General features: G+C 41.4%; 1 long non-coding RNA gene and 1 pseudogene across 1 annotated transcript; one reads left to right on the top strand and one right to left on the bottom strand.

Moving 5' to 3' along the window:
• Positions 1 to 2,290: 2,290 nt before the first annotated feature.
• LOC121636514 lies at positions 2,291 to 4,280 on the bottom strand. The gene is made up of 2 exons (XR_006009742.1): positions 4,137 to 4,280; positions 2,291 to 2,636 (listed from the first exon to the last, which is right to left on the bottom strand). It is a non-coding gene; the product is annotated as an uncharacterized LOC121636514 (long non-coding RNA).
• A 17,451-nt stretch (positions 4,281 to 21,731) lies between these two features.
• Positions 21,732 to 23,474, top strand: LOC121636475 (annotated as a pseudogene).
• Positions 23,475 to 25,578: the final 2,104 nt, after the last annotated feature.

Here is a 25,578-nt window from a genome sequence, read left to right as displayed (position 1 = left end):
ATGGACTCCTCCAAGGTCTGGTCGGGCCTTCTCTGTTTCCTCGGGTTTGTCTTCTGAGTAGATCTTTGTGGCATTTGCTGAGTTGACAGGTCAAGGCTGCTGGAATCACTAATGGTATCACTGGTTGTAGTGTGCAGTAGATCAGCAGCCCCACCATCTTCATCCTCTGTCACAGGCACCAGGGTCAATGCTACCTCCTCCTCCTCCTGTGGGTCTTCTGCAGTCAAGTTGCCACTGGTATCACGCTCCTTTATATGAGGTTCTAGAAAGGACATGACATGGAAGCATTTCCATATCCTCTGATCACCAGCCGCTGAGCCACTTTTCTTATTTTTGAGTGCTTTGCGGGTCCTCATGAAAGTATCTCTGAGGTTTATCCAGTGCTTTTTCACCTCTTCACCTGTGAAAACAAAGTCTAAATAAGTCAATACTGATGGGTATTTTTCTATCATAAAATAAGACACAAAGAACTCAGAGTGAAGTCAGCTTCATCGCGATGGGGAGAGACTGTGGTTCAGCACTCAGAGAGTGTCTGGTGTCAACTCCGAAGTCTCAACCCCAGTGCCCCCTTTTTATTGAGCAGCTATCACACTTCAGAAGAGCAAGCAAAGTTCTCGCAAACTTCAAACAGGGAAGCACATTAGCATACAACACTTTATGACCCTTTTCACACAGAGCTGTGACCACCACATCCTGTCCTCTGCAGGGTGGGTGAGACAACAAATCATTACCCATCCTTAAGGGAGAAAGTTTAAACTGTTAACTTTAAACTGTCAACTTCTTACTCTAACATTTCCCTCCTGTTTGACATTTAAAGTTATCAGTTCCAAGCATAAACCAAACATAAATCAAAAACATAAATCAAAAATATGTGAAGAAATGCAAATATAAAACGAAGTCCACTTTTCAAAGCATCAGACTGTATCACTTGTCTTCACATTTTAAATACAGGCATCATAACAGTGAACATTACAGACCTGTGTCTGTAGCATCAACTGGGAGTGGAGCATACTCCCGTGACAACATAAGTTGTTGCGCATAAGCATGTGAAATTGCTCGAGAAATCATGGATTTAAGACATGGAATCACACAAGAAATCAGAATGCAAAACAGAATCAATACTGATAGGAATGGAGCACACACCCTTAATATCACAGTCCACCATGGTCCACTAGTAAGCCATGACCAGAAACCCCACTCAGGGGGTGGCGCACGATCTGCAGCCATACTGTCCCTGAGATTCCGCAGGCCAGCCATTGCCTGCGCCACATCTCCATTAACTTCATCAGGAATATAGGTACAGCAGGTGGTGGATCACCCTGAGGAAGGCGGCCCCTCTTGATCATTGTTTCCGGTAGCGGTGCAGGGTAGAACCATCTGTAGATTGTTGGCCACAGCAAGAATAATGCAAAGGACAAGGTGGTGAGACATGCTACAGTCACAGCGCACGCGTAGGTCCAGCAGCAGTGACGCCTTGGTCTACGTCTCTGCTCCAGATCCTCCATTTGTGCTGGTTTCTGAGTTAAAGGTGCTGCTTAAGGTGAAATGGGATCCGTTGGTTTCTTCACTGGCGTTGATACGAATTATCACTAAAAGATAATCCCTATTTGTAGCCAGAGGCTGTGGGTTTTAATCACAGCCCTCCTTCCCCCACTCACAGCAGCCTTACTTTGCACTCAGAAGTTTGCAGTGACTGAGATGTATCCAGCTGGGTCTTTCCGCTATCTTGACTGCCGTAGGCATTGTCAGCAGCACTTGGTAAGGCCCCTCCCACCGTGGGCTGGACCAGGTTTTGCGCTTGATGACTTTAATGAAGACCCAGTCTCCTGGTTTCACCAGCTCAGGAAGTTCCTGTAGGGAAATATAATCGGAGGGCAATAAACTTGCATTGATTACATCTTTTTGCTGCAGAACTTTCCTCATGTAGTCTGCTAAAGTGTTTTCATCATTAGCATGCTGTAAGTCTTTAGAAAACACTGGTAGTCTGTAAGGTCTGCCATGAATGATCTCAAAAGGAGTTAATCCTTTGTCAGAAGGGGTTATTCTCATGTATAGCTTTACTAAATCCAAACATTCTGGCCAAGGCTTTTTAGTTTCTTCCATGCACTTTTTCAGTCTGGATTTAACTGTACCGTTTGTCCGTTCTATTAATCCGGCACTTTGAGGATGGTATGCACAGTGGTTTTTCAAAGTCATTTTGAGGTGTTCTGCCATGTCTGAGATTAGTTTGTTCACAAAGTGTGGTCCATTGTCACTATAGATTATTTCTGGAATACCATGGTTAGGTATAATGTGTTTACAAATTGCTTTTGCCACAGTCAGTGCATCAGCATGTTTAGCTGGGACTATTTCAACCCATTTAGAATAAGCATCAATCATTACCAGACAGTATTTATGTGGTCCGCTCTGGTTTAGTTCAATAAAGTCCATGTGGAGTGTCTGAAAAGGATATTTTGGTTCAGGGAACCTGCCCCTCTGTGGTCTCATGTTGCCTTGTGGGTTATGTTTAATACAGATCACGCAGGATTTACAAAAGCTTTTTAAGTAAGATTTTAATCCAAAGGCTGTGAACTGCTTCTCTATAATGTCACTCATCCCCCCTGTTGACACATGACATACACCATGTGTCACCAATGCTGCTGCTTTAAATAAAGATTTTGGGAGAACAGGTTTACCATTAAGTTCATAAAGTCCTGTTATCTGACTTGTAGCTGCTCCTTTAGTAAGCCAGAGTTGTTTCTCTGTCTTAGATGCTGCTTCCTGCATGTCACCCAGCACCGTGTGGTCAATAAAGACCCCCTGCTGCTCAGCAGAGTAGAGATCATTGACCCCAAATTGCCCTGCTGCTGCTTGCTTCGCAGTTGCATCTGCAAACCTGTTTCCTGTTGATACATCATCCTGTCCTGATGTGTGGGCCGCACATTTACACACAGCTAAAGTCCTTGGCAGCGTTATTGCTTGTAATAGGTCTGTTAAAAGAGCTGCGTGTGTCACAAGTTTCCCTGTGGAGGTAACCATACCTCGCCGTTCCCACTGTTTGGCAAAATAAAACAAGGTGGAGAAAGCATATTGACTGTCAGTGTAAATAGTCACATTTTTGTCTTTAGCTTTTATGCATGCTCTTGTGAGAGCTATAAGTTCAGCTGCTTGTGCTGACATATTTGTTGGAAGGGACCTGGCTTCAATAACTTTATCAGGGAGTTGCACCACTGCATAACCTGTTTGGTTAATGCCCTGGGGCGTTTTAGAACACGAGCCATCGACAAACCAGGTATAACCAACATTCAGCTGTGTGTCTGACAGGTCAGGTCTAGGAAGCTGTGCTGTTTCTGTTATCTCCAGACAATTATGAGGTGTCCCCTCATGTGGTAAAGGCAGCAGCGTGGCAGGGTTTAACACTGTACAGCGTTTGATGGTGATATGAGGCTGGGAAAGCAGTATGGCAGTATAAGATAAATGTCTGGCTGGAGAGAGCAAATTCATTTTGCTTTGCAGCAAAAGTACATCTACTGCATGGGGAACTAAAAGTTCAGTTGTGTGGTACAAAACCACATCGGCTGATGCTTGTACTGCTAACGCGGCTGCACACACAGCTTGCACACATGGCTGGAGAGCTTGGGCTACAGGATCTAACCTTTTAGAATAGTAGGCCAAAGGTCTTAATTTCTGGCCATGTTGCTGTAGCAGTACAGAGGTCATAAAACCTTCTTTGCAGTCTACAGTTTGCACAAAGGGCCTCGAATAGTCTGGTAAAAGCAGTATGGTAGTCTGGATTAAAGCCTGTTTAAGATCCATAAAACATTTTCCAGCTGTCTCAGTCCACATCACTTTGTCTGACATAGCCATGGGCGTGGTGTGGATTAAGTCCAGCAGTGGCTGCGTTCTCTGTGCATATTCTAGGATCCATGCCCTGCAATAGTTTGTGAGGCCCAAAAATGCCATCATCTGCTTTTTGGTAACTGGGCGCGGAGTAGATGCAATAGCTTGTTTCCTCGCTGTTTGTATTTGTTTACCTGCAGGGGTGAGGGTGTGCCCTAGATAGTTTACCTCCTGTTTCACCAATTGGAGTTTTTGCTTGCCAACTTTATTCCCTGTGGCGTGGAGGTGTCTCAAAAGGGCCAAGGAATCTTTTTCACATGCAGCTTGTGTTTGTGAGGACAGCAAGATGTCATCTATATAAACCAGTATTTGGCTTCCACAAGGTGGGGTGAAGCTTGACAGACAATTCATAATTGCCTGTGTGAAAATGGTGGGGCTATCTGCAAACCCCTGTGGGAGTCTGGTGTAGGTGTATTTCTTCCCTTCATATGTAAATGCAAACCAAAACTGGGAGTCTGGGTGAACTTTTATGCTAAAGAAAGCATTACTCAGATCTACTACAGTGTACCATGAGTTTTCTGGTTTTAAAGAGTTTAACAGTGTGTGTGGATCAGGAACTAATGGTGCTCTAGTCTGTACAGCCTGATTAATGCTGCGTAGATCTTGTATCATCCTGTAATCCTTTCCATTGGCCTTCTGGACAGGAAAAATTGGTGTGTTACAAGGAGAGTCCGGACACTCCCGTACTATGCCTGCTTTAAGTAGATCTTTCATTACTGGTTTTATGCCTGTTGCAGCTTCAGGCTTAATTGGGTACTGTTTAACACATGGACGCCACTGAGACTTTGCATTAAGTTGAACTGGGGGAATGGTTGTCAAACATCCCACATCTGACGGTCCTTGTGACCACAAAGAAGGAGGAAGATCTTTTAGAGCTTTTTCATCTTCTTCTGTTAGCATATAGTTTTCCTGTTGTCATTCTACCTCATGCATGGCTGGCTGAACTGTCATATCCCAGTTTAATGATTTCCTATATATGCCTGCCTGCTTGCTGTAAGACCAACCGTCTACATCAGGAGGGCTATAATCAGCAGCTTCACTCCCTTTTTTCAGAACGCTGCCTGACCTCTTCCACTCATGGTCTTGTGGTTTGCACAATGACATGTGTGGGACAGCTCCTGTTTCTTGAAACAGATTCAGTAGGGAAGGGGGAAGTGAGACTGTTGCTGCTGCGAATGATCTTTTGTCCGAATACAAATGATGGAGTTGCACACTAACTGCAGGCTGAGCCAACAATGCTTCTTGGTAATCTATATCTGGCTGATGAGTATACCACATTGTAACATGAAGCTGGTCTGCAGGCATCTGATCTTGTGAACATGACAGTGTTTCTGCTGCTTTTTCTATCAGAATTTGGGTTTTATCATAGTTTAACTGATCAGTCGCATCGACTGAGTACAAAATGGCTGGATTATTTAAGTTTACTAAAGAGTGTGTCTGGACTCGCACAGCTGTCATGCCTCCCTGTATTGGAACCACACCTATACCTAAAAGTGTCATTAGGTCTCTTCCAAGCAGGTTAACTGGGCATTTAGGTGAGATGACTATTGCTGCTCTAGTATTTAAGCCTGTTTGTTCATCTCTAAAAATTAGGGGCTTGGAGATGCGTTCCCTGTCTACATGACCATTAGCTGATTTTACCCATATTTGGCCGTTTGAGGGTTGAAGTCCGGGAACATGAGTAGACATTACAGTTTTGCACGCTCCTGAATCACAAAGAAAATTTACTGTTTTACCATTAACTTTGAGTTGCACTGTTGGTCTAATTTTATAACTTTTTAGCATGTCGCAGGCTGAGCAAATATCTACAATTTTGTTTAAGTCTTCGGGTATTTGGTTCTGTAAATCTTCTTTTAGATTTTCTGGCATTGGCATATTAGAAGGAGATGCTTGTTCTAGTCATTTATTTTGTAGATTGTGTGAATTAAATCTGCCTCTTCCTCCTCTGCCTCTGTTGCTTCTGTGGCCTCTGCCTCTCCCCCCTTTTTGTGGGCAGTCTTTGGCCCAGTGGCCAGACCGTCCACAGCAATGGCATGCGTCATTATAGGAATAATGTCCATGGCCACGTCCTCTACCACGGCGTCCGCTAGGACCCTGGAAGAAGATGTCATCATCTTGTGGGGGAGGCGTGTCGGCCCAAAAGACAGGGGAGCATGTCTTAGGATGCGACTTTGTCCATTTTTCAGCGTGTCTAGCATACTGCAGCACACGGTCAACTGAAGCTGTGTCCCATTCTACAAAATGTTTCTTAACCCATGAGGACACAGCTGGGGTCATCCTGTCTAACAGGGCTGTTTTAAGCTGTTGCTGATACGGGCCTTTTTCGTCAGTATCATAGGGAATGCCACTGTGTATTTTGAATTCTTTCTCAAACCGTATGCGGAAATCATCCACTTCTTCATTTGGCTTCTGTTTTACAGCTGCAAGGTGGCTGTAATTAGCCATTTTCTTAAAGGCAACACGCACACGGTCAAAAAGTGCATCTAGCTGAGTTTTATAGGCTCCAGTTATGTCACCATCTGCTGGGTAGGGGCTAACTGCTCCTACCGCATCTCTGCCTGTATAATCTCCTCTCACTCTGCCCCAGTCTTTCCCCAAAGAGGACATCATAGCTTCTCCTGCCTCGTGAGCATTCAGTCTGTAGGAATGTATAATGTCAGTTATGTCCTGGACCCAGTCATCAGGATTCTCACGAGGAGGAGTCACACCTGCTACTGCTTTGGCAGCTTCTTCAAGAGTCCATGGTCTGAACACATACATGTGTCTGTCGGCTGTCTCAGGATTAGGATTAGCAACCTGAATCATGGGGAAAGTCTCTGTGTATCTGGCTGGTGGGCGCACACTATCTGAAGGTCTTAAGTCATATGCAGGTGGCAGCACCGGACATAACGGGGCTGTCGGGCCTGGTTTAAGTGAATCTGTTACTGGTGGAGCAGTAAGAGATGCAAGCGGGGACGAGGTCGGGGTCAGAGTAGGTGGTAGTCTGCCTCTTCTGGGAGTACCCTGGGTGGCCGAAGCAGCTCCACCCGAGGGGCCTGGTGCGGGCTGAACAGGTTGGTCCCGTCTCCTTGGGTAGACGGCACCGGTCTCGTTATCACCAGGTCTTACAAAAGCTGCCATAGCAGCCTCTTCGCCCTTCTTTCTTTCTTTAGACTTTCTAATATTATCCCTGCAAATCTTAGACTCCTCTAACCACCTGTGCGCACACTCCAGCTCCTTCTTTTTCTTATCTGCCTTCTTACCAGTCTTACCACTTACACTTGCTTCCAGCTTATCTACTACTGTCTGCCACTCATCTACCTTCAACTTCCCTGTCACCCCATATTTGGGGACCCATTTTTCCAGAAACTTGACGTTATCCGGATTCCTCTGATTCATGTACTTCACATCGCCCTCTAAGGCGACTGAAGATTCACTGTTTCCCATATTGGGTCTGTGTTGTGTTATGAAATTATGACCTTAATCTCGAGAGGTAAATTGACCTACTTCACCAGACCACTGGCTTGTGTTATCACCGTCAGGTTTCCACCAGTGCGATGCTTCAGTCAAATCTACTTCGAGCACTCACTCTCACAGTCACTCACTCACACACACTTCTGCCTAGGCTCTGTCCCTGTGACTTCTTTCAGACGCTTTACCTTTAACACTGCTCCCAAGGGTTCTCTGGCGTGCGTTTTTACACTGCTCCCAGAAAATTTCTGGCGTGTTCTATAGTGCTGCTCCCAGACTTAGTCTGGCGCACTAAGTGACTGCTCCCAAGAAAAAACTTGGCGTCTATAGCACTGCTCCCAGGAACCACTTGGCGTGTTTTATCAACACTGCCCCAGATTTAATCTGGCGTGTTATAACAAAGACTGCTCCCAGGTTTAACCTGGCGTCTATTATTTCTTTCCCTAGCGTCACTCTCTTGCTTATACTCACTCCGGGTTCGGTGTCCTCCTCAGTCACGGATCCCGTCAATCCACCGCTGGCAGGATGAGCATGAAGTAAATCACCGGCCTGTTGGACAATTCAGTCGTCAGGTCTTTCCTCTCAGCCGTCCTGATGATGGCTGCCCGCGCGTGTTTCGGTGTTCAGGCCTTCTCCTGTCAACGAATGGGTATGTTGGGATCCGGGTCACGGCACCAAAAATGATGGGTATTTTTCTATCATAAAATAAGACACAAAGAACTCAGAGTGAAGTCAGCTTCATCGCGATGGGGAGAGACTGTGGTTCAGCACTCAGAGAGTGTCTGGTGTCAACTCCGAAGTCTCAACCCCAGTGCCCCCTTTTTATTGAGCAGCTATCACACTTCAGAAGAGCAAGCAAAGTTCTCGCAAACTTCAAACAGGGAAGCACATTAGCATACAACACTTTATGACCCTTTTCACACAGAGCTGTGACCACCACATCCTGTCCTCTGCAGGGTGGGTGAGACAACAAATCATTACCCATCCTTAAGGGAGAAAGTTTAAACTGTTAACTTTAAACTGTCAACTTTGCTTACTCTAACAAATACCATACTTGTAAAAAAATAGTTTAACAGTATAAAAATAACATTTAGATTAAACTCAGTACAATACATTTCTTACTATGTTACTGCTGTTCACTGTACCATAATTTTATATTTTTTTATACATTTCTTTCAGATTCCTTGCAGCAGGAGATTCCTTTGCCACTATTGGGTTCAACTATCATGTGGGAAGCTCAACAACTGGAAAGATTGTGGAACAAGTGTCACAGGCCATTTTAGATGTGCTGCAACCAGAGTACATGCCAGAGCCAACAACAGATGACTGGAAAGCCATTGCAGAGGGTTTTAAAACAAGATGGAATTTCCCAAACTGCATTGGTGCACTAGATGGGAAACATGTTGTGCTGCAAGCTCCTCCGTCCTCAGGCTCCAAGTATTTTAACTACAAAGGCTCCCATTCCATTGTCCTTTTAGCTGTAGTTGATGCTCACTACATGTTTAGGGTCATTGATGTGGGAGGATATGGGAGAAACAGTGATGGGGGCATTCTGTCAGAGTCTCCCTTAGGGAAACGGTTGAGGGCAGGCACACTGGGCATACCTGAAGACGCCCCACTACAAGGTGCAGAGGACCTGGGGCCAATGCCACATGTACTTGTGGCAGATGAAGCTTTTCCCCTCCAACGACACATCATGAGGCCATATCCAGGGAGACAGCTACAAACAAAAGAGAGGTGCTACAACTACCGCTTGTCTCGCGCCAGGAGAATAGTTGAAAATGCTTTTGGCATTCTTTCTACCCAGTGGCGAATGTATCGCCGTGTTCTGAGTATCTGCCCAAAAAAAGCAGATTCTGTCGTGAAGGCAACATGTGTCCTTCAGAATTACATGCAGCAAAATGGAGAAGTAGAGAGGGGGATTCCACAGTCACCACCCACTGGTTTGGAGCCCATCACCCAGACCAGTTCAAACCACTCAAGCAGAGAGGCGGCTTCAATCAGAAAAAATACTGTGATTACTTCAACTCAACAGCTGGTGATGTGCCATGGCAACATCATATAGTATAGATGGGCAGACACTTTTTTTTTTTTTCCTCTGGTCTGGAAAATATCTTGAGGACTTTTAATTGTGACGCCACATTATCAGTTCAAAGAGTTTTTATTATATGTTCACATAAGTTTAATAAGTCTCATAAGATATTATTGTATAATGTACCTAAACAATGGAATACCTTTACATGGTTTATTTTATGTTTACCCTTTACGTAATATTAATTAAATAAACACGTTTCTACATTATACTTGTATACATGTTATTTTACTGAATATTTATCACATTTATCATAAAAGTTCATATTGAGTAAGGTAAGGTAAGGTATGCATACACTAAACAAAATTTGCAATGCTAATATAAATTAGCTTACAAAAACGCAAGATAAGAAACTTACCGGACAAGTGTACCCTGGTGCCAACAAGTTCCCATGTGGCTGCCTTTTTTATTCACATCTCTGTAGTTATTAAGTGAAGTATCATAAAGTAAGTAAGTAAGTAAGGGCAGATAAAACAGATAAAGCCGTTCATTACAATACCGTCCAAATTGACGCCCTGAAAAAATCTCTGGATTTCTGCCATCAAGAAGTAGCTGACATAAAAAAACAAAACGCAGCTCTTACTAAGGCATGCGAATTGCTGCAGGAGAAAGTCAGAGAGATGGAGCAGAAGGTGAATGAAACAGATCGTTACAGCCGCAGACAAAACCTCCGTCTGCACGGTGTTCCTGAAAAAGGTGATGGTAACATCAGATCTCAAGTCAAGGATATCTGTCATGCTGTGCTTCCAGTCGAGGAGGTCGAGTCAGTTGTTGCAGCGATGGATGTTGTTCACAGAATCGGAAGGCCCAAGGATGGAGGACAAAATCAACCCCCACGTCCAGTGATCATCAGATTCGTTTCCAGAAAGGCAAGAGATATACTATGGAAAGAGTCCAAGGCGAACAAGTACCTGAAGAACAACCGTCTCCAATTTAAAGAGGATCTAACTGCAGCCGACCGTGCCACTCGAATTCGTCTTTGGCCAGTGGTGGAAGCAGCCAGGAAAAAGGGAGACAAGCTTTCTTTGTGGGAGATAGGGCCTTTGTGAACGGTCAAGAAGTAAAATAATATGATAGGTGAAGTATAATGTGAAATGACGGTGTACTGGTATACCTAGGACTTTTATGTTCCAATTGCAGCTTACAGATTTATAGTACACAATATTTTGATATGGCAACATACTAGTACAGTGTTTTCTGCAATTTCAGGTGAAACGTGAGTACAGAGGCTTAAGTTGCACTAAGATAATATTTTCTGATTATTTGTGTTCCCAATGTCAATTTCCATTCTTACTGTTAATGCCAGGGGTGTCAAAACTTGTTGAAGAGGAAGTGTCTATTTTTGTATTGTCAAAACAAAAGTGCTGATTTTTACTTTATACAGGAGACTCATGCTACAAAAGAAGATGTTTCATTCTGGAAAACTCAATGGGGGAAGAATATCTGGTTCTCATTTGGTAGTAACAGATCGGCAGGGGTAGCTATATTACAAGGGAAATTTAAAGGTAATATAATTAAGCATCTATCAGACAAAAATGGTAGATGGCCTAATTGATATCTGGAGACAAAGAAACCCAAATCAAAACTCATATACCTGGTCAAACAAGGACAGATCTCAGCAATCGCGGATAAACTTCTGGCTGATCTCTTCAGACATTGAGCATAATGTGAAATCGGTTCTAATAGAGCCTGCTGTTTTTACTGACCACAAAGCAGTTTTTATCGAGGTCAATATGACTCCATTTAAATATAACTCCAGTAGAGATTATTGGAAGTTAAATAAATCACTGTTACAAAATAAACAATTAAAGAAAGAAATACAGGTTATTATTGAAAGATATTGGCATCAAGCTAAAACAATAAACAACTATAGAAAATGCTGGGAATTAATGAAATCTGAAGTTAGAAACTTAGCTATATGTTTTGGAAAGAGAATTGCTAAAAATAAAAGAGAAAAGGAAACCCAAATAATTACCAAAATAATGAATGAATGAATGAAAAATACTTTATTAATCCCAAAGGGAAATTCAATATTGTAGTAGTAGTTTTTTTTTTTAAACAATCACATTAATTAATTAAGGGCTTTGTTCTTCAGCCTGATAGCTGCTGGAAGGAAGGATCTTCTGTATCTCTCTGTCTTGCATCGGACTTGAACAAGCCTCCCACTGAACACACTCTGTTGTTTCGTCACGGCGTTGTGTAGAGGGTGTGAAGGATCTTCCATTATCTTCGTCAGCTTGTACAGAATTCTTTTTTTGATGATCAACTCCAGCGGCTCCAGAGTTACTCCAAGCACAGAACCAGCTTTCTTGATCAGTTTGTTAATTCTTTTCAAGTCTCTGGTTCTGATGCCGCTGCCCCAGCAGATTGCTGCAAAGCTGATTGCACTTTCAACAACAGACCTGTAGAACATTTGCAACATTTTGGTGCAGACGTTAAAAGATCTCAGCTTCCTTAAGAAGTAGAGTCTGCTCTGACCTTTCTTGTAAATGTACTCAGTGTTGCTTTTCCACTCAAGTCTGTTGTCCAGCTGAACTCCAAGGTACTTGTATTCCTCCACCACCTCCACCTCCTCTCCCATGATGGAAACACTTCTATGTGTGTTCTTGTTCCTCCTGAAGTCAACAATCATCTCCTTTGTTTTCTTGGTATTCAAGATGAGATGATTGTCACCGCACCATTTCACAAACTGACCGACCAGTTCTCTGTACTCTGCTTCTTGTCCATCACTGATACACCCAACAACTGCTGAGTCATCAGAGTATTTCTGCAGATGACAGAACTCAGAGTTGTACTGGAAGTCTGAGGTGTACAGCGTGAATAGAAATGGTGAAAGTACAGTCCCTTGTGGTGTTCCAGTGCAGCTGACCATCATCTCAGACACACAACCTTTCAGTCTCACAAACTGTGGTCTGTTTGTGAGGTAGTCGTAAATCCAGGTGGTTGTGGAGGGATCCACCTGGAATTTCTGCAGCTTCTCACACAGCAGAGCAGGCTGAATCGTATTAAAAGCACTTGAGAAATCAAAGAACATGACCCTCAAAGTGCTGCCTGACTGGTCCAGATGAGAGTGGGCTCTCTGAAGCAGGTATATGATGGCATCTTCAACCATCATATAAAATAATGGGATTGTCTAAAATTGTTAATCTTTCTGAAGAGGAATCTGAAGAACTGGCAACATTGCAACTCGAATTAGACCAAATATATGAAGGAAAAGCCAGAGGAGCTTTTATCAGATCTAGAAGGAAATAGTTAGAACAAGGGGGAAAGTGTACCAAATATTTTTTTAATTTGGAAAAAAGGAATTATGAATTATCTTCCCTCTCTAAACTCAAAATTGATGACCAAATATGTGAAGATCCAAGACTTCTATCTCAGCATGTTACAGATTTTTATAAAAACTTATATGCTACTAATTCTGAAAGTGACAAAGGCATCGAAGCATTTATTAAAAGTACCGAAAAATACATTAGAGGTATTGATGAAGGATTCAAATTAACTTGTGACCAGAAGATCAGTTTAGCAGAGGTTCAAAGGTGTGTTGGCTCTCTTAAGGACAACAAGTCTCCCGGTTCTGATGGTCTCATTAATGAATTTTATAAGACATTTGGAAAGTTTTTAGCTCCGTTTCTAGTGGAGGTTTTTGAAGAAGCCATAGATAAAGGAGAATTACCTCCCACCCTTTCCCAAGGTCTTATTAAATTGATCCCCAAACCAAACAAAGATAAATTAAGTATAGAGAATTGGAGACCAATTAGCTTATTAACTAACGATGCAAAGTTATTTGCCACGGTCTTCGCCAAAAGACTAAAATTAGGATTAGATAATATTATTAATGAGGAACAATCAGGTTTCATGCCTGGCAGAAATATATGCAACAACATCCGTTTGGTTTTGGACATGATTGACTATAATGATTATATTTTAGATGATAGTTTTATCCTATTTGTGGATTTTTACAAAGCATTTGACACAGTAAGTCATCATTTTATGCTCAAAGCTATACGTAGCTTTGGTTTTGGAGACAGGTTTTTGAGAGCAGTTAATACACTTTATACAAACTGTAATAGCTCTATTGGACTGAGCCACGGCACGACTCCTAGATTTAACATCCACCGAGGTACAAGACAAGGTTGTCCTTTAAGTCCTTTTTTATTTCTTCTTGTCGCAGAAATTTTGGCCGTACACATCAAAAATAGCTCATTTAATGGCATCATGGCAGGAGACAGAGAATTTAAACTATCACAAAACAATCTTCTTAGCTAATAAAAATGAGGTTCCCAAAGTGATCCAATGTATAGAGTTGTTTTCTAGAGTATCAGGACTTAAAATGAACTTGTGCAAATCGGTGCTTTTGCCACTAAAAGAATGTGATATATTGGAGATAAATGGTATTCCTGTAAAGAATAGCTTCACATATTTGGGTGTTGTCATTAACAAAAATGAAAAAGACCGTAACAACTCAAATTTTGATCCTATAGTTGAACAAATAACAAAAAAATGTAATATGTGGTTAATGAGGGATCTCTCCTTAAATGGCAGAGTCTTACTGTCCAAGGCTGAAGGGATATCCCGAGCTGTTTATGTGTCCTTGGTTCTGGGAATGCCTACTACAACATATAAAAAACTGGATAAAATTCTGTTCAACTTCATTTGGAGAAATAAATGTCATTATTTAAAAAAAGAGATATTATGTAACACAAGACAAAATGGAGGTCTGGAAGTCTTAAGTTTTGAAACCCTAAACAATACTTTTAAAGTTAAATGGCTGACTAAATTGATTCAAGAAGAAGATAGCATGTGGAATACTTTTCCTAAATTAATTTTGGAGGACTCAATTTCTTGTTAAAATGTGACTATAATCCTGATAAGTTACCTATAAAACTCGTGAATTTTCACAAGCAAGCTCTGCTAGCATGGAGATTACTGTACAAACATCATTTTCACCTACAAACTATTACATTTGGAATAACAGGTGCATACTTAATAAAAATAGATCTTTATATAACAAAAACTGGGTTAACAGTGGCATTGTATTAGTCTCACAGCTTATGAAAACTGACGGTAAACTGCTGCTTTATGAAGAATTTATATCTAAATTCAATATAGCAGTTACACCGAAGGAATATGATGTTGTTTTTACTGCCATCCCAAAAAACGTTTTACAGCTGCTCATAGGATCTACAACTGAACTTCATGTGGCAGATCTTGCTTACAGAATTTTTCTTGGGGATGTAGATATTACCAAGGACAAATGCAGTAATAGATACATTAGAAACATTTTTATAAATATAATGGTTCCTTCTGCCAAAATCTTTTGGTCGGCTCTCTTTAATGATATTGATTGGAAAAAGATGTGGTTGATGAGTGATAAATTTTTTCTTAATAATAAAATTAAAGAAGTTTCTTACAAAATTATACACAAAATTTATCCAGCAAAAAATACTTTAAAAAGATTCCACATTGATATTGAATACTCTTGTACCTTTTGAAGCTTGGATGAAGAAACTATTGAGCATCTGTTTTACCATTGTATGTTTACTAAATTGTTCTGGATCAATGTAGAGAATTTTATTAAAAGAAAGACAGATCATTCCATACATCTGCAAGAAAAGGACATTTTTCTTTATTTTGAAGATAAAAGAATGGAAAAGGACTCAACTTTTTTTGTACAACTTATTATTCTTTTTGGGAAATTTCACATCCACAAAAGGAAATGGGCTGAAGGCAAACCGAACTTTGCAATGTTTATACAGGATCTTTTACAGTACAGCTCCACCCTCAACGGTCTTGAAAACTCGAAAGCCCAGAAAACTGAATGTATTTTGGAAAGATTCCTGTTTCGCTGAGATGTCGCTTTCCTAATTGGTTCTTTGATATTTAAGTGTGTATGCTGATGCACACCTGATCTTGTATCTCCTGGACTTAATTTACTCATTGGATTTAGTTGTGTTGCTTATTCTTGTCCCCCTGGCTGTACAGTTTATGTTCTTTATGTTGTGTTGTTCATTTATTAAAAAACAAAAGTATCATAAAGTATGGGAAAATCAGACACAGCTAATATGATCTGTTCCTCCATGTTGCAACAGGTTGCAGATGGCACTGTCTAGCCTGCTCTCATTGGTCAGTCAATGAAAACCTCTCTGGTTGGCTGTAGTACCAGGCGACAGCGACAAAAATGGAACATTTTCCTATTTTTTTGTGTCGCGTCGCAAGCCTCGTGTGCACGTGTGCATGAACGAGCACAACATTTCACATGCACGAATGTCGCCTGTCGCTTGGCTGGAGGAGGGCAGCGATTTTCACCTCAATACGCAGGTTCCATAGGAAATGAATGGAGAAGGTGTGACGTCGCCTCCCGTGTGTCGAGCCCATTAGACAGGCCTCTTCACTCTTCATTTTTATTTATCTACTTAAAAACACATTTCTTCTTTCCTTTTTTTTTTTTTAACTTGTGTTGTCCAGCATTGTAGCAAACAGAATGATGGTCTGGCTGCTGTGTTGTGCTGAACAAATTTGCTTTGCCAAGGGGAGCTTTATGGGTATAAGGCTCCTCTTGATAAACTCATTTTTATTTCTTTATTTATTTAAATACATTGTTTTATCTTATTTATTTTGTATTGTGGAATTTATATAATCTTGCTGGACCTGACTGGAGGAGGCATTAAAAAAGGAGAGTAATGAAGACAAGTTAAAAGAAAAGTAGAAAAAGGGAAGAAGAGACAAAGATACAGTAGATAGAGGCAACGACCTTCATTCCAACCTAATACCAGACAACCAACTGCTACACCTGTACAGAAACACAACAGAGAATTTCTTACAGCTTTTACAGGTAAACTACGCTGACAGTTATATGGAGTTCATAAAAAATAACCAAGACAGCAACAACATGTATCACAACAACAACCAAAGTACCAAAGACACACACATAATAAATTAAAAAAAAAACCTAAACAAAAGTAGCTCTTAGTGTATAAATCCACTGGACAACAGTGACTGTCAGCATGCAGAGTGTGAGGAATGAGGAGTGATCAGTGATAAGGAGTGATGAGCGTAATCATGCAAATGTGACCATGTCTCTACAGAGGCTAGAAGCAGACTAGGGCGGCCCAGAGACCCAGGCCAACAGCAGCAATCCTGGAGCACGAACCCAAACCACCCCATCACGAAGACCACCTCGTACCCACCCCGAGGGCGGCAGAGGAGAGCCCCAGCAAGAGTCCCCTGCAGTTACAGCATCGATAAAAATGCCATATTAACTTACTGGAGCCACGCCACGTGCTGCTGGCACGCAAACATTTGACGGTCCCATGTTATACATTTTCTCAACAATTTCATATGGGTTTCAGAGGTCACCAACATTGTTTTCAAAGTGTATTACCCCAAATTCAGCCTTGGTCTTTAATTTCAGTCATTCACAAAGTGGCTCTAATGAGTTCTACTGAGAACGGGCTGTTTCTATGTCTGAACCTTTAAATGTTCATGAGTATTTCCTGTTCACGCCCCTCTCTGGGAGAGGATCCGAATTTCGCTGCTGCCCACTCTTTGATTTTAGAGGGCAGGCTCAGCCAGCCAAGGGGACGGGTCAATGACAGTATCCATTACCCTGGGAAGTGGTTTTTCCCTTTGTGAAGTCACAAAGGGAAAGATCTCAGACTCACTCATTTAAGCACACATTCGCTAAAAAGTGGAGCAAGTGAAAGAGGAGACAGAATTTTCTCATTTTTGGGACTCATACACAATCTCTGAGGACACATATGATTGTTAGAAAATGTTTCAAGAACCTTTCAAGAACCACTAATACATATCTGACAATAACTTGTCACTATACAGAAAGATCTCAGACTTGCTCATTTGAGCACACATTTACTAAAAAGTGGAGCAAGTGAGAGAGGTGACAGAATGTTTGGGACTCATACACAGGCTCTGAGGACACATGATTGTTAGAAAACCTTTAGAAAGTGATTTTTGCATAATATGGGACCTTTAAGTGAGGTGGCCATACCTAAGCTCCATGCAGAGGTGAAACATGACGTTGCTACTTCACTGAAGTTGGCAACAGGAGTTGCACCTAATCTATGATAGCTGGACATCAAGAACCAGTAATACATATCTGATAATAACTTGTCACTATACAGATGAGGAGCAGCTACTATTGTCTCATGTTTAACAAACCAAGCAAATTCAAACTAGTCACATGGCAATAAATCTGGCAGACATACTGTCTGATGCTTTATAGGCGTGGGAACTAACAAAGACCCGTCACCCTGACAGAAATCAGCACTAATATATACCGAGCTGTGGAGATAATGTCTCTGTTGCACGTTGGGTGTTTTGCACACTCGCTAAACTTGGCTTTACAAGCAGCTCTCAAGATCCCAAATGTTGCATGTCTGCTTGGGAGAGTGAGACACACTTTTTCATTCTTTCATCGTATTGCTATGGCCAGCCTCAACTAAAAGAACAGCAAACAAAGCTGAATCTGCCTGGTACTGAGCCCTAGTAGTTGTTAGTGTTTTATTATGCATGTTTAAACTCTAGTAGTGTTTATATGTCAGTAGCTTGACAGTAAAGGGGGTCAGAGAAGAAGGAGAATGATGCACAGCAAAGGGCTGCAGGCCGGGACTCAAGCCTGGACCGGCTGCACAGAGGAGCTGTAGCTTCTGTACATGTTGTTACCAGTTGTTAGTAGGTTTGTTTGTTTGTTTGTTTGTTTGTTTTCTTTTGCAAAAGCACCTGAAACTTATTTAAATTATCAATTAAAATTAAAATTCTGACATTTTCTGAAATAATTGGACAACAAAAAGGCTGTAGAGAGAAAAACTAAAACACTGTACGATTGGAAATATAAAATTTATATTAAATATAGTTTAATACATAAATATTTATGTACTCAGTTACACCTCATGTTCTCATTACAGTTTGTAGTTATAGTGGAGTAAAGCTTTACGTTACATGGAGGTGAGATGATGACACGTTGCACTAATTCAGCAATACCAACCAGCAGCGGTGTAGTCTACGTGATACGCAGGTATACGCCGTATACCCACTAGAAAAGGTGACAAATTTCCGTATAACCACAAAAAAATGCTCAAAGATGCGTATCAACATGTTTCGTGACATAACTTTCACTTTCCCGATCATAAATTAGCCACGAAGCCGGCCCGTTTAGACCATGAGGAATCCTGTCAAAAGTGACGTTGAGCCGCCGCAGAGAGAAAGCAGCTTGACCGTCTGTCCTGATCCTGACCTGCGGTCCTTAACATCTGGTGGCTGGTTGCTAGACAACCGCGAATTAAAGAGTGGCGTATGAGAGGAAGAAGATGCAGCAGCAGCAGAAAAAGAAGGGGAATAAGATGTTTTGGGCGGTACGCGTAGTTAGTGGAGAGGGAACGCAGAGAAAAAACATGAAAAGAAAACAAAGTCAAATCACACTGTTTCAGTGTGTCAGTGAGCGTGTTGCTACTGGTGCTATTTCCACTGTCGATTCGGGGGACACTGCAGTTACACAGTTATGGGCGGGGAGGAGAGCCTGACGCTGTCGCCCAACCTGGGCCGCGTTTCAGAAAGCGGGTTGAGTTGGTCAACCCAGAGTTGCACTTTAAACTTAGTTTGTTTAACCTGCTTTCTGAAACGGGGCCCCGGTGAGTCTCTCTCTGTGTGTGTGTGGTCGGAGAAGAGACTTCGACCTGGCCGGTCTTGTGGAGTCTGGTAGGGGAATTTAAAAACAGGCATCTTTGGTTAGAGTGGAGAAATAGAAAGTTAGGTAAATGTTGGACATTTAAAGCTGGTAGAAACTATTTAAATGTACAAAGTTAACGCTATATTTGCATGTTATTATGGTTAAATAAAAATGAAGACAATTCATAGTCATCTTAAATGTCCATTAATAAGGACACTTTGTACACCATCAAATAAATAACTTTGCGTGTTACATAAGTGTCTATTCCAAGAGAGGAATGTTTGCCTCTATATTTTGTCATGAATTTTTATTTATTGAAGATTTGTCTTGTTCTCTCAGTGGCTGTTCATAAAGTGCAGCTGTTAATCAATTCACATCAAACTTTATTTATTAAGCATTTTTCTTGCCAAAGGCAACATTAAGTGCTTTACACAATGATAAAAATGTATGCATATTAAAGTAAAACAAGCCTTCACACACTATATGACATAGCAAATTAAGAACACACCCATCATTGTCTCTCTCACAGTCACGCAGACATCCACATATATGCACAGAGCCTTCCCTACATTATACACAAACAAGAACTCCACAGTTTCTGTTTATTAGTACAAAAGTAATAAAAGTAATAAACATCTGGCTTGACGCTGCTGTGGGGAAACAATATCTTGGGGATCCGATCACACCGAGAGCCAGCCCACCCATTTCCAAAGAGACCACCACAGCAACCACCCAGATCAGGGCAGCCCAGAGTCCACATCACAGCTGTTGGACTGCAGTGCAGGACCCCCAGCCACTGGGACAAGGGCGATCACCACTGCAACAACCCCACTCCAAGCAGGCAAAGCTCCCAGGGTGAAGGATCCCCATGAGGAAACGAATGGCTATTATACATCTTGTGTTGTTTACATTTAGATAACACATAACCAGTCTTTCATGATCTCAGTTATGTGTGGATCAGAGTATACCCACTAGAATAAACTAGACTACACCACTGCCAACCAGCATCCAGCAGAGGACGTCAGAAGACTTCTTCTCTCACAAGAGACACTGAGGCCTTTTTCAGAGTCCAAAACAAGAAGTTTATGAACCCTCTACGTATGCCCCAGCAGGTTGAAGAGAACGCAGAGTCAGTATAAACCACGCTGTAGGCAGCGTTGTGTATAACGTGTTAAAAAGTAACACGTTACACACAACACTGACTGTAGGTAATAAATCTGAAGTCCAGCCAATTAGAGAACATGTTTGTTTGTTGTCCTGGTAACTGGGGATGGGCTTTAACCTGTTTTAAAGGGGGGGTTCTCAAACTTTTCCCATCATCTACCATCTCAGAACATATCAGGCTCTCCAAGAACCACCTTAATGACTAAAATTAAAACACAGTAGAATATAACAACACTTTTCCATCAGACTTCAGACAGATGCAGGTCAGTTCCAGGAAGCATCATGTCTCTGTCCTCTCATGCCTGAACAGTATAAGTGAGAACATTATATATAGAAACTAATTTATTTAAAAATATCTGGTTTCTTAAAAATTGAAAGTGGAGAAACTATAACCAATGATCCTGAAGAGATCCTACTTCTCTGAACACAGTCCTGGATCAATAAATATTAGCTCCAGTCTCAGATTTAATCTTTATCCATCCTTCTGTTTTTCATTTTTATGACAAGTAAAGAGAAATCTTTCTGGCAGAGATACGCTGTTGCAAACAGAAGAAAATATCATTTCTTCAGCGTAACACTAGAGGGAGCAGGAGTACCAGCAGTGGTACATGTGCCACAGTTTGAGAACTACAGCTTTGAAGGAAGTAAGGATGCATCGTTTGTGGTGTTTTCACGTGTGTTTTATGTCTGAGTTCATTAGTGGAGGAGTTTTTATTGTGTGTGTATGTTTTTAACAACAGGATGCTGGACTGTCTGTTTTTGTGCCTGACTAAATTTATATGACTCAGACTGGAAAATAAATTCTGCTGCTTCAACTTTGATTCATCTCTAGCAACTTTTTGACTTGAAAGACTCTTGGACAAATTTTTTCTTGACAGACTTTGCTTAAAAATGTTGGGTAACCAGTCTGATGAATTTTATTTCTGGATGCTGAGGAGTTTAGACACAACATATTCCAACATTATTTCATGAAATAATCACACTGAGACAGTTTTTCATCAAAAATAAACAACTATTCAGGATCTTTGATCTGCAACAGATGTGGACGTTAACTTGAGGTGAAAAATCTTGTGCATGAAAGTGGAGTTTTCCTCCATGGAGAACTCGTATTGTTGGTGGTGGTTTTAGTCTTTTTATAGTCCCGTCTTTTTCATGGTCTAGCATTGGAATGTCAAACTCTGGTCCCTGTGGCCACTTTCCTGCAGATTTTGGATATTTACCTGCTTCGACACACCTGATTCAAATTAATTTAATTTGCAAGACACCCCTCACCTGACACACCTGAGATGAAGCAGGAAACAGTCGGTGATTCTTGGTCTCTACAGAGAGACACACAGACTATTAGATTCACCTTCAGCTTCCTCTGAGTGAGTCCAGCTGCAGGAAAGAAAAGTGGGAAACTTCAAGCTGCTCCCAGTCCACACACTGAAGGTGAGTCTGACCGAAAACACCACTCACAGTCAGTTTGATGGAGTTAGCAGAGGAGGGAGGGCAGCCATGACTGACTGGACTTTCTGTCTGCTGTGTTTTCAGCTTCACTCTCAGACCACATGGCTTCCAGATCAGAGGAGGATCTCTGCTGTCCGGTCTGTCAGGACGTCTTCAGAGATCCTGTTCTTCTGTCATGTAGCCACAGCTTCTGTAGAGACTGTCTGAAGAGCTGGTGGACACAGAAACCAACACACCAGTGTCCCGTTTGTAAGAAAAGATCTTCAAGAAAGGAACCACCTTTAAATCTGGTGTTGAAGAATCTGTGTGAGTCCTTCTTACAGGAGAGAGATCAGAAAGCTTCAGAAGGTCTCTGCCATCTGCACTCTGAGAAACTCAAACTCTTCTGTCTGGACCATCAGCAGCCAGTGTGTCTCATCTGCAGAGATTCAGAAAAACACATCAACCACAGAATCAGACCCGTCAATGAAGCTGCACGACAGCACAGGAAGGAACTTCAGGAAACTCTGGAAGCATTAAAGAAGAAACTGGAGCTCCAGAAGGACGTTCAGAAGAAGTTTGATCAAACAGCAAAACACATTAAGGTCCAGGCCCGACACACAGAGAGGCAGATTAAGGAGCAGTTTAAGAAGCTTCATCAGTTTCTAGCAGAGGAAGAGGAGGCCAGGCTGGCTGCTCTGAGGGAGGAAGAGAATCAGAAGAGTGGGGTGATGAAGGAGAAGATGGAGGCTCTGAGCAGAGAGATAGCAGCTCTTTCAGACACAGTCAGAACCACAGAGGAGGAGCTGAGAGCTGCAGACGTCTCATTCCTGAACAACTACAAGGCTGCAGTGGAAAGAGTCCAGCGCTGCCCCCTGCTGGATGATCCACAGCTGCACTCAGGAGCTCTGATAGACCAGGCCAAACACCTGGGCAACCTGGCCTTCAACATCTGGAACAACATGAAGAACCTGGTCTGCTACACTCCTCTCATTCTGGACCCAAACACTGCTGGTCCAGAACTCTTCCTGTCTGAAGATCTGACCAGTGTGAGATGAGGAAAGAAACAGAAGCTTCCAGATAATCCAGAGAGGTTTGGTGGTTATTATGTTCTTAGTTCTGAGAGTTTTAATTCAGGAACTCACAGCTGGGATGTTGATGTTGGATACGGTAAATTCTGGGGACTGGGTGTGTTACCACAGTCTGTAAAGAGTAAGGGAGACATACGGTCTGGATTATGGGGAATATGGTTCTTTGGAGGTGAATACACAGCAGAGTCTCCAGGTTCTACCATTGACCTGCAAGTTCAGGAGAATCTGCAGAGGATCAGAGTGAATCTGGACTGGAACAGAGGAAAACTGTCTTTCTCTGATCTTGACACTAACACACACATACACACCTTCACACACACTTTCACTGACAGGATGTTTCCAGTTATTGCAGCTGATGATGAAGTGGAGATTTTACCTGTGAAGGTCTCAGTGATGAAACAGCAGCTCTGATGTGTTCAGTATGAAGAACACAGAGTTCACATTAAACCTTATTGATCTGCTTGAAATTCACTGATTTCAGGGTCAAACAGGAAGTTTGAAGCTGGAATCAGAACAGGAGGAAATCACTGATCTCAAAGGTTGAAAGAAGATCAGCATATATGGAACGGACCTGTTTGATTAAAAGAAATACTTTAACTCTAAATTATCTGAATTGAATGTTTTTCTGGAACAGCCTGAAATGTAAATATGGAAAAATATTAAACTAAATGAAGCTGATGAAACAAAACATGACATTTTTAGGTAATTCTGTCTGTAGAGAAATAAGAATCGGAGTAAAGGAGTGGGTGTGATAGTTACCCCAAAGACCACCGACAGAGACTTCCTGCTAAAATATTCCAAGACTGGGGCAGGCCCAGAATGAGTGAAGCAGTGTGGCTTCATCGCTGCCACATTTGTCACACTGAGGGTTCACGTCTGCATAAATATGAGAGCAGGACCTTAGACATGTGGCCCTATAGACCAGCTTGAACTTCTACAGGGAGTGATGAGAGCAGAATGATGCAGAATTAACAAGCCCCACATTTTAATCAGACAGATGCTGCTTCACCTGCGATGGACTGGTGACCTGTCCAGGGTCTACCCTGCCTCTCACCTGCTAAAGGTCAGGCTCCAGCTCCCCACGACCCTTAAGTGGTATAGATGATGGATGGATGGGTGGATGGATGGGTGGGTGGGTGGGTGGATGGATGGATGGATGGATGGATGGATGGATGGATGGATGGATGGATGGAGGCATGGTTTAAAACTATCAGCTTATTGTAGATTTTTTAGATCAGGCCTCTTAAAAAGGCTGCAGGCTAAAAATGTATTTATTCTATTTTACATTTTTATGTGGTTCAAAGTTTTCTGATTTTATTTTTTAGATGGACAGAAGGGACAGTTGGTGTTTATTAACATTGATGAATTCGTTTTCTTACCTTGGGGTCAAACGTTTCCAGTACAAAGTGGTCCAGGGTTCATTCACATATTAACACTGTACTGGTTTAATTCATCTCATTCTTGGTTTAGTTTGTTCAGTCAATAATCAAGACCAAATCCACTTCACAGCTAAAACTGTGTCATCATAATATGACATCACCACAAAGACATTTATTTATCTTGTGTAAGTGAACCTGCACATACGAGATGACCAACAGGAAAATAATTCATGGAATAAAATCGGTTTGCTACAAGAACACGTTTAAAATCTCAAGTCAGGCTTATTAACACTAAAACTACTAATTGTTAAATTCTACTACAGCAAAAAAAAAAGTAGGGACCTAAGAAAATAGATGCAAAGAAATAGAAATTTGATCAATAAAATGTTGTAATCATAAAATAAATATGTTCAAAAACAATAAAAGGTTGTAATTAAATTAGATTTTTCTCTGTTTTACTTATTTATTTGCCAGGGACAGAGCTTTCTCTCTTTTTTTTTCTTTTATTAATTTATTTTTCAGCCAAAAGACAAGTTTTCATCTGTTGTCTCTGACCAGGTTTTACAAAAGCAAATAAACTATAAATACAATTTGTAGTTTGTTTATTTATTTATTTATTTTTAAAAATAATTGAATAAACTCGTTATTTCATAAGCTACTCTTAGATTTGTTTAAGAGTTAACAAGAATGGCAAACACTTTCTCGTTTGTAGCTCTTTTTGTTGTTGGAGGATTATATCCCAGAATTACTGAGTGATGGATGTTTGGTGTCCAGATGCAGTTTTTTTGTTTTTGTGTTGAAGGCTTGAGTGGTGGATGGCGTTAGCTAGCACTCTACAATCTGGGTCTGAGCTCTGCCTCGTTGTCCTCGTTTATAAAAACAGAATTTTATGAATTGGGAATGTTTTTGTGCAAAATGTTTGCTTTTTTGCAAGTTTGGAACTTTTATCATCATTTATCATTTTAATTGGTCCTTCATAACTTTCTTTACAAGCTGGCAGCTTCTGAATGTCTTCAGCTGCTTGTTGGAAAAATATATATATATACATATAATTATTCTGCTGGTTCGTAATAATCTGATGTTAATTCTTCCATCTTTTTTCTGCAGCAGATAATCTGGATTATTATTGGTTTTTTACGTCCTTCTCCAAACCAATTCAATCCAGTTTATTGTGGTCCAGTTTATAGTAGCCATTTTCATGTAAACCAATTAATAAAAGATTAAACCTCGCTTAGAGGTATCCATGTTTAGGCCTCGAGAGCCGCAGTCCTGCAAGTTATAGATAATAGGGATGGGACTTGATTAAAAGATTATCTAATTAATTAGAATCTGATTGTGTACGAAGACGTGTATGAATTCTGGACTGAGCTTCAAGGGTGGCTTCACACCAAAAGTATCATAGTAAACATTCTG

This window comes from Melanotaenia boesemani, chromosome 3 (assembly GCF_017639745.1).
Source record: "Melanotaenia boesemani isolate fMelBoe1 chromosome 3, fMelBoe1.pri, whole genome shotgun sequence".
Classification (NCBI taxonomy): Eukaryota; Metazoa; Chordata; class Actinopteri; order Atheriniformes; family Melanotaeniidae; genus Melanotaenia; species Melanotaenia boesemani.
Note: the sequence above shows the minus strand (reverse complement) of the source record. Positions and strands in the feature narration are given on the sequence as shown.